This window comes from Arvicanthis niloticus, chromosome 5 (genome assembly GCF_011762505.2).
Source record: "Arvicanthis niloticus isolate mArvNil1 chromosome 5, mArvNil1.pat.X, whole genome shotgun sequence".
Taxonomy (NCBI): Eukaryota; Metazoa; Chordata; class Mammalia; order Rodentia; family Muridae; genus Arvicanthis; species Arvicanthis niloticus.
The window spans coordinates 48,672,490-48,682,403 of NC_047662.1; the positions used below are offsets into that span (position 1 = coordinate 48,672,490).

Below are 9,914 nucleotides of genomic sequence, written 5' to 3' on the forward strand. Positions count from 1 at the left end.
ATTAAATATTCTTGAACACAGGTTTCAGCTCCATTTGACTTCCTGATGCCCTATTAATACTCAAGCTCTAAGTTTTGTATTTTTTCTTTCTAAGCTTGCTTATTCAAAACATGATTCATAAGACTTACCTGGAGAGCAAAGTCATTTCTGAGACTTCCTTTGTGAATTCAATTAATCTGAGTGTCTTCAATTTAGCCACAGGCTAACTCTTCAGACAGAGCAAAGAGGAAATATGTTCTTCACCAAAATAGTACAAAACAGTCTCTATACCCCATACTGAAGTTCTTCTCCACTGAAACCTCTTAGGCCTCTTTCACACTTGCAACATACTCATGTATTTTTGTTTGTTTGTTTGTTTGAGTTTGGCTTTTAATTGTTTTTGTCCTTCTTGTTTTGAGACAAAACCTCACTATTTAACCTTTGGATAATCTAGAACTGAATGCACACTCAAGTACATATTCACTGTAAGAAACACACTAAAACAAATATACAAGCACAGACATTAAAACCACAAACACTAATTGTATCCATACATAAAGAAGTGCATATGGATACACACACAAGAATAGTTAATTAAGCAAAAGTCAGCATCCTGACTTCTAGTTCCCTGATTGATTTCACTCTAGAAGGTCTGATTCATAACCAACAGTAGAAAAAAAAATGAATCTTTTTTTTTTTTTTTTTTTTTTTTTTTTTGGTTTTTCGAGACAGGGTTTCTCTGTGTAGCCCTGGCTGTCCTGGAACTCACTCTGTAGACCAGGCTGGCCTCTAACTCAGAAATCTGCCTGCTTCTGCCTCCCAAGTGCTGGGATTAAAGGCGTGCACCACCACCGCCCAGCGGAAAAAAATGACTCTTTAACAGGATCAAGTGGTTGGAGACTCAATGGACCAATGAGATAGAAGGTGTGGAAGGGAGGTGGGATTACTTGGGGAAGGGTGAGGAGGAAGGTGTATAAAAGTCTGAGGAAGCCAGGCCGACTGCCAGATTTCTGAACCTTGGAATTGCTGCCTGTTCGTGCTGGGAATAGGAGCCCTGTAGCCAGTGTCCACATCACTTAAGGAATTTACACCCATAAGGAGGCTTCTTGCTTGCTAGGATAGCCTTATCACCATCCAGGTATGAATTCATTTCCTATTTATAATAATTTTATAAAAACTGATAGACTTCAGTTTTTGTTTTGTTTTAGTTTGGTTTGGTTTGGTTTGGTTTGGTTTTTCGAGACAAGGTTTCTCTGTGTAGCACTGGTTGTCCACTGGAACTCCCTCCGTAGACCCGACTGGCCTTGAACTCAGAAATCTGCCTGCCTTTTAGACTTTCGTTTTAAGGAGAAATGGGATTGCATGGGAATTTCCTTGTTTTATTTTTTATTGGATATTTTATTTCCGTTTCAGACACTATCCCCTTTCTACATTTCCCCCCACCCAGAAACCACTTATCCCATCCCCCTCCTCCTGCTAAGAGGATGTGTACCCACCCACCCATCCACCCACTCCCACCTACATACCCTCAAATTCACCCACCCTAGGGCATCCAGCCTTCCCCAAAGGACCTCCTCTCCCACCTATGCCTAAAAAGGCCATATTGCCCTACGTATACAAGTGGACCCATGGGTTCTTTTCTATGTGCTCCCAGGCTGATGGTTTAACCCTGGGAGCTCTGGTTGGTTGGTATTGTTGTTCTCACCATGGGGTCACAAACCCCTTCAGCTCCTCAGTCTTCTCTGTAACTCCTCCATTGGGAACCCCATGATTAGTTCAATGGTTAGCTGTCAGCATCTGCCTTTGTATGTGTCAGGCTCTGGCAAACCTCGAAGGAGACAGCTGTATCAGACTCCTGTCAGCAAGCATTTCCTGGCATGCACAGTAGTGTCTGCCTTTAGTATCTGCACATGGGATAGATATCCAGGTGGAACTGTCTCCAGACAGCCCCTCCTTCAGTTTCTGTCCCAGACTTTGACTCCATATTTGTACCCAAGAGTACATTGTTACTCCTTCTTAGAAGGACAGAAGCACCCACACTTTGGTCTTCCTTCATGAGCTTTATGTGGTCTGTGAGTTGTATTTTCAGTTTTGTGAGTTTTGGGGTTGATATAGAATTATCAGTGAGTACATACCATGTGTGTTCTTTTGTGAGGTATAGTGGTCTGGGCTAGCATTTTTGTTCTCTTATGGTTTGAATGTTCTCTGTCCAGGAACTTGTGGCTTTTATACTCTCTGGTAAGAAGTCTGGTGTAATTCTTATAGGCCTACCTTTATATGTTACTTGTCCTTTTCCCCTAACTGCTTTTAGTATTTTTTCTTTGTTTTGTGAATTTGTTGTTTTGAGTATTATGTAACAGGAGGGATTTCTTTTCTGTTCTAGTCTATTTGGAGGTCTGTAGGTTTCTTCTATGTGCATGGGCATCTCTTTATGTTAGGCAAGTTTTCTTTAATTTTGTTGAAGATATTTACTAGACCTTTTAGGTAGGAATCTTTACTCTCATCTATATCTATTATCCTTTGGTTTGGTCTTCTCATTGTGTCCTGGATTTCCTGGATTTTGGGGGGTTGGGAGGTTTTTTTTTTTTTTTTTTTTTTTTTTTTTTGTATTTTGCATCTTCTTTGACATTTGTGTCAATGTTTTCCATGGTATCTTCTGCACATGAGATTCTCTCTATTATCTCTTGTATTTTGCTGGTGATACTTGTGTCTATGACTCCTGATATTTTTTCCTAGGTTTTCTATCTGCAGGGTAGTCTCCCTTTGAGATTTCTTTATTGTTTGAACTTCCATTTTTAGATCCAGAATGGTTTGTTCAATTCCTTTCCCTGTTTTGCTGTGCTTTCTTGCAATTGTTTAAGAGATTTTTTTGTTTTTTCTCTGAGGGCTTCTATCTGTTTACCTGTGTTCTCCTGTATTTACTTTTTTTTTTTTGTTTTGTTTTTTTTTTGTTTTTTGAGACAGGGTTTCTCTGTGTAGTCCTGGCTGTCCTGGACTCACTCTGTAGACCAGGCTGGCCTCGAACTCATAAATCCGCCTGCCTCTGCCTCCCAAGTGCTGGGATTAAAGGCATGTGTCACCACTGCCCGGCCTCTCCTGTATTTTTAATGTCCTCCATAATCAACATGAGAAGTGATTTTAAATCTGAATCTTGCTTTGCCAGTGTTATGGTGTATCCAGGACTTGTTATGCTGGGGGAACTGGGTTCTGATGATGCCAGGTAAACTTGGTTTCTGTTGCTTATGTTCTTGTGCTTGTCTTTTGTCATCTGGTTTTCTCTAGTGCTACCTGCATTCACTGTCTCTGATTGGAGCCTGTCTTCCCAGTTATCTTGCTTTTGTCAGAACTCCTCAGAGTCCAACTGTCTCTGTGTTCCAGTGATCCTGAGAACCTAGTTGGAAGAGCTCATAGGACTCAGGCTGCCTCTGGGATCCTGAAATCCTGCTTTTCTGAGTGTAGTCTTTCCCCTAGGATGGGTCATTATGGAAGCTAACCATCTAGGTGTCTACCTCAGCCAAAAGGCAATATCCTCATTTTCAAAATAGCATATAAAGGAACAAGGATGGCCTGGAACTCTCCATCCTTCTGGTAAAGTACAGATTTCTAGATTTCATCTGGAATTTCAGTGAGAATCATTTTTATCATTTAATCCTCTGCAGTATTTTAAAGAATATTTCACAGATTGTGGTTTAGCAATTATATGTACTGGAATTTTCTCTTTTAACTATACTCTACAAATTGTGCTGGGGAAGGCTTCAGGCACACAAGCCCAAATTTGTAGCTGTTGCCTTGTGTCCCAGAAGCCACAGATGATCCAGAAACCAAGGCTATAGGAATGTGTTTGCTTCAGTCTTGTTCAAGTTTTTAGACATTATATAAGATATGTATGCATGTATGAGTTAAAGTATACAGCTGCCACAACTGGAAACTAGGATTAATGTCCTGGGCACAAATGATCACGATGCAGGATAAACTTAGAAGTGCTGATGGATATATTGTCTCATCTCTTTATTCCTCTGGACTCCAAATTGTAATGAGAAACTCTTCTCCCTGTAGCCTATGTACACTTGGCTTCTCCCCTAAGACTCACATGGGCAGGTGCTCTCATTCAGTAGCATGGCTTTCCAAATGCTCTGGGGAAAGTTGTGAATTTGACTTATGTTTGGCATTTCAGATGTGGTATGATTGGTTATGCAGGTGGCCATGAATTGAGAGACCTTTTACCTCATTAACCAAATTAGCATAAGCCCAGCTTGCTTGTGCTTGTCTCTAAATGGTTGAGTAGTACTCACAGATAGGTATCTCACAGGTCCTTCTTAGCCCTTCCCAGGAGAGATCAATCTGTTGAAAGGACAATTAGGCTGGGTTGAGCCTATGACATTGGCTCAATATTTTCTTAAAAGGCCTGAAAATTTGTTCAGTATCTTTTCCCTGAAACAAAATTTTGGTCAGACTGTATGCTCCTGAATAACCCTTCTGACTAGGCACGCAATTAAGAAGAATAGAGATTGGTATCATATGGGATAAAGGTTAATTTTTTCCTCTGTGGTTGCTTACAAGGGAGTCTACATGCTGAGAGTGATGGACTTTTGGCTTTAGACCATGAGATTGGATAACTGTGCAGAGTGGATTTTCCATTATTTCCAGAGCATGGGCTCTGGCCTTCTGATTCATACAATGTGTGAAAAAATAGGGATTTCCAAAATGTAGCCTGAAATTATGTCCCCTAAATCTTGCTCCAGGTTCCTTCTGACTGAATATCTATTAGGATGAGCACCTACAACCCTCCCACACTTGAGCAGCTGGCACTGGAGGTGATGGTGAGGAATGATGCCATAGACCACTCTGATGTGGAATACCTGCCCATTATGCTCTTCCCACCACTCTTCATAGAGGCATTCAATAGCAGACACACAGAGTTATTGAAGGCAGCGGTGGCAGCCTGGCCCTTTTCCTACCTTCCTGTGGGACCATTACTGAAAACTGCTGACGTGGAGATGATGGAAGCGGTGCTGAGTGGCATGGATATACTGATGACCCCGAATGTTCCTCCCAGGTAGGCAAGAGCCAAAACAGCTACAGGGAAATAGGGTTAGTGGTAAGAAACACATTAGAGCAGAAAGACTGTGATGAAACAGGACAGAGAATAATGATGTCATTGACATGGGGATTTGTGGAAATACTATTCAAGGTGAAAGATGATCTAAATGAAACTCCTAGTGAACAGCTCAGAGTACTAGTAGCCCTAGTAGGATGAGCCTTTCCCTGGCTTTCCTACAGACACTAAATATGAAAGAGACACAAGTCAAGAGCAACTCAATGGAGGGAAGTGGGTCATGTCTCCAGATGTGTCAGGAGCCATAATGGGACAAGCTAATAATTAGCAGGTGATCATTCTGAAATGGCTTGCCTTGGATTATTATATCATCTGCAACAAGTGAACCCTTAACAGCAAGGCTGTAAGGGACTTATTTGTAGAAAGATTCCTGCTATAATATGCTTTTCCTATTATTAGAATTAAATATATCTAACAATCACTAAGCAATATCACACTCCTTTGGAGCAGATATCTGCAGATCCATGAAGATGTACTTTCTTGGACTGATGCTATATAGACAAATAGATGACTTCTTAAGTCTTACTAATGATCCTATAAGAATTCCTAAAATTATATAATTGATTACTATTAAGCTCTTTTAGTAGTGGGACTGCTACTGAGTCCCTTTCTGATAGTCAAACTGCAATGAGAACTCTGCCAGTCTCATGTGTCACCAGTTAATTGCTTTTAGATGCTAACCAGACTTTCTCCTACTCAGAGCACATTGCAAGAGGTTGTAAAACAATTAACCAATGGTCACTAATAGGGAACTCATGGTTTAGTATAGGTGCTAGGACAGAAGATATAATGTTGCCTGGGTTTATCTATACAAAACTTCACTAATTTCTTAGTTATAGTTTTAAACCTTCAGTGAACCTGTAGAGCTAGACAGGTGATGGATGTTAAGCCAGATAATTACTCCGAATGGATATGCATGTAAACATTCTCTGTGGTAAACTTCTATTTCAATTTATGATTTGATTTTTGTTGTGAACTTGTGATGAACTTTGTAATATGTGATCATGTGCTCTGAAAGATGTAGAAGTTCTGAATACAAAGACAAAAAGTAGTAGTAGTAGTAGCAGCAGTAGTTGTTGTAGTAATCATTTGTCCCTTCCTTTCCTTTTCCCCTGCCTAGAAGTTTTTCCCTTAGAATTTTTCCCTTGTTAGAAGTTTTTCCTTTCCCCATTTAAGACTTATCTGCTTTTCACCTTAGATAACTTTTATAGGAAGCTTCTTCCACTTAGTAATAAACTCTATAGTAATTTCTCTAGGTGTGTTTTTCTTCCTGAGACCTCAGACTAGCAGGCATATATTAGAGCCCAGCAGTTCATCCTGAGACAGAACAAAGGCCACATTGTCTTATCTTAGGCTGTTAGACTACAGGTGTCAATTACCTAAGCCTGTAGTCTTTTACCCTCAGAAGAAGTTTCCTACTCTGTGCCCCTGCCACTACCCTCTCTGGGCTGGGAGGCTTGCGGCACATATGCATATAGTGCAGTGTCCTTGCCTGCCTGGTAAAGTGTTATGTTGGAGCTGAAGTTAGAAAAGTGGGATACAGACTGACTCCATATAGGTCCCCATTTTAAAATATGAAACTTTATGTATTTACATCACAGAAGGAGGAAGCTACAAATGTTAGACTTGAGAGATGTGCATCAGGATTTCTGGGATGCATGGGCTGGAAGAGAAGATGGAGTCTGCTCACCAGATGCTTTGATAAAGAAGCAAGGCATAGGGAGTTTTTCTGCTTATGCATTGACTGAAAGATTACTGGTGTTCACTGACCTGAGCCTCTACACCTGTTTGAAAGAAGAGCAAAGATGCTTCTTCTTCCAGTGGCTTCAGAAGTACAAAGACTCTTTGCAGATAATCTGCAAATACCAATGAACCAGAGCTGCCACATTCTAAAACACCAGCCTAGAAGCACATTGCCAGGGACCCATTGCTCCATCTGAATATGGGGGGGGGGGGGGAAGGATGGACTTTTGGGGCTTAAGCGGGGAGGAGATCCTTGGTCCCATGAAGGCTGACCACTGAGTCAGAGGGAATTCGAGGGTAGGGAGGTGGGAGTAGGGGGGTAGGTGGGAGCACATCCTCATAAAAGCATGAGGAGGGGGGATGGGATGGGAGGTTCCTGGGTGGTGGGGTGAATGGGGTAAGGGGATAAAATCTGAAATGTAATTATAATATCCAATAAAATAATAAATAAATAAGAAAGACCAAAAATGCTTGCTCCAGTGGGCCCAGAAGAGCAGTGACTCTTTGCAGCTAATCTGTCAGAAGATGGCAATTTGACTCATTCCCCTGGAGATTATCAAGAAGGTCTTGAACATTTTCCAGCCAATATATATTGAGGAATTGGAAATATGCACACATGAGGTACTATGTTTCCTAAGTTTCTTTCCACATTTCCTTGGCCAGATGAGAAATATTATCAAATTCAATATACATCAAATTGACTGCCATTATAAACCCCTGGAGATTATCAGGGAGGTGATAAATATTTTCTACTGAAGCTATATTGACAAATTGGAATTATGCACCTATGAGATCCTGTCTTTCCTACGTTACTTTCCACATTACCTTGGCAAGATGAGAAATATTGTGAAATACCATCTAAATGAAATTGATTTCCAATTGAATGTTGTGAATACAGTGACAGATGTAAAGAAGTGTTCTGCAGAATTAATTTCTCAGTTCTCCAAACTCAACTATCTCCAGAGTCTCTATTTGAATGGTTCCTACATTCCCAATGACAACATGAAAATTTTGTTCAGGTAAGAAAGGATGGTGAGCTGTTTCTGTTCTGGCAGAAAAATTTTCCTTTGAATAAGAACATGAGTGCGCACCTGAGGTGTGCCAGTCGCAAAGGTTGTTGCAATGACAGAATCATTACATTGTAGAAGTGTGGACAGTTTGTTTCTTAACTGAACTCACATGGTTTGTTCCTATTCCTATAGCTGAGTCTGAGCTGGAGTAGGGGATATTGAGATAGCAGCCTTGCAAACAGGTCAATTGTATGGGTCAGATGCAGTAAGTGTGCTTTGCATATTCCTCTTTGGGATCCAGGCAAAGCTAATGGAAAGAAACAGACAGAGCAGAGAGCCCTGAGCTAGAGAGGCTCCACACTTGCCCTCTACAAAGATATATGTGTACAGGAACCAGTTTGTTCCTCTATTGGAGTTTGTCAGCTTCTAATTCTCCCTAAATGGAAGGATGGTTTGAACATAAGTTGGGACTAAGTAGATGAGATATCTGAGACACTGGGGTGGGGGTCATCAGAGTCAAGTGTAGAACACTGAAATCAAGGATGAAGACTGTGGAGATAGCAGGAACAAGGATAAACTCTGCAGGACACAGGTCAAGATGTTGCCAGAACCTCCCTGTGCTAGTCCTTTCTCAGTATGCTCTTCTGGCATGATGAAGCAAGCTATAGTTCTCTGACAGAGTGAGTATGGAGAGTTGCAGACCTGTGGTCTGAGACCACCCCACATGACTGTAGTATACCTCAGTAGACAATGCTATGAGTAGACACCAATATGCTGTGTCCCCGGTGTGGACATTCAGCAGAAGCACAGATTTGACTATACATAAGTAGCTTCTCTGTCAATGTTACTAGTGTCCTCCAGCAATGTTAGAACCAATTTTTTGTTTTTACTCTAGATGCCTGAAGATCCCCTTGGAGTCCTTGTCTATGTCATTCTGCCAACTCTCAACATCAGACCTGAAACACATGTCAAAGTGTCAGAGCCTCTACCAACTGAAACAATGTAGTGATTTCTGAGTCACGTTTCAAGAGTCTCCGAATTCTCCTAGAGAATGTATCTGAAACTCTGCAGAGTCTGCAGTTTGAGCACTGTAGGATGGGCTCTCATCTGAAAGTCCTCTTGCCAGCCCTGAGCCAGTGCTCACAGCTCAACAGTATTAATTTCTACTATAACGACTTCTCCACTCCTGTACTGAAGGACCTTCTGCAATGCATGGCCAATCTGAACTTGACTGTAGAGGTGTACCCTGCCCCAAAATAGTGCTATGATCCCCTGGGTGATGTCCTGGTGGAGAGTTTTTTTCAACTGTGTCCTAAGCTGCTTAAATGCTCATGGCCAAAAAGGCAGCCCAAGACAATCATGTTTGCTACAGCCACCTGCCCTCATTGTTGGGGATGCTGTGTCTATGACATGGAGTCCAGCCTTTGCCTTTGTTTTCAGGAAATAGGAGATTGATTCTGCATGCTGAGAAATGAAATCTGAAGAAGTACATTCACCAGAGAGTCCCTCAATTCATGGTTTTAAATGTAATAAAATCAAAATGGTGTTCAGTGGATTGAGACCTTGGGTGATTTGATATGAAGGACAATAGGATAGTAGGAACAGGGTCTTGTGGAATCAGAAAGACAGTTCTGCATGTCTAAATATGCCTCCATTAGGACAGGATCCACAATAGCTTCCCCATTTTGGAATTATAAGGTCAGTCTATGAAGTGATAGCTCTCCTCTTATGTGTTACCCATGTAATCCACTCCAGTTTTACATTTGTACTATTCTATGACCTTCTGATGTATGATCAAGGAAATTATCATCAGAGCCTTGTTGGTGGCAAAATGTATTAAAGTCAATTATGACATTATCTTCTACCCTGTACTTCCCACTGTTGTCTCCTTTGTTATTTGCACAGTACTGTCAAACTAATTGTGAAGGGCTCTTAAAACCACTCTCTGTACCAAACCATATTTGAAATGTGATGTGATTCTGAGCACAGAGGCTTTCCTACACAAGACTGTTAAGTGAACACATTCTAGAAACAGGGTGTGGCATTGTTGTTAGAACTTCTATTCC

At 41.1% G+C, this 9,914-nt stretch overlaps 1 pseudogene; it reads left to right on the plus strand.

Annotated features, from left to right (window-relative positions):
• The first annotated feature begins 4,748 nt into the window (after window positions 1-4,748).
• On the plus strand, window positions 4,749-9,303 carry LOC117708692 (PRAME family member 12-like; annotated as a pseudogene).
• The last annotated feature ends 611 nt before the right edge of the window (window positions 9,304-9,914 follow it).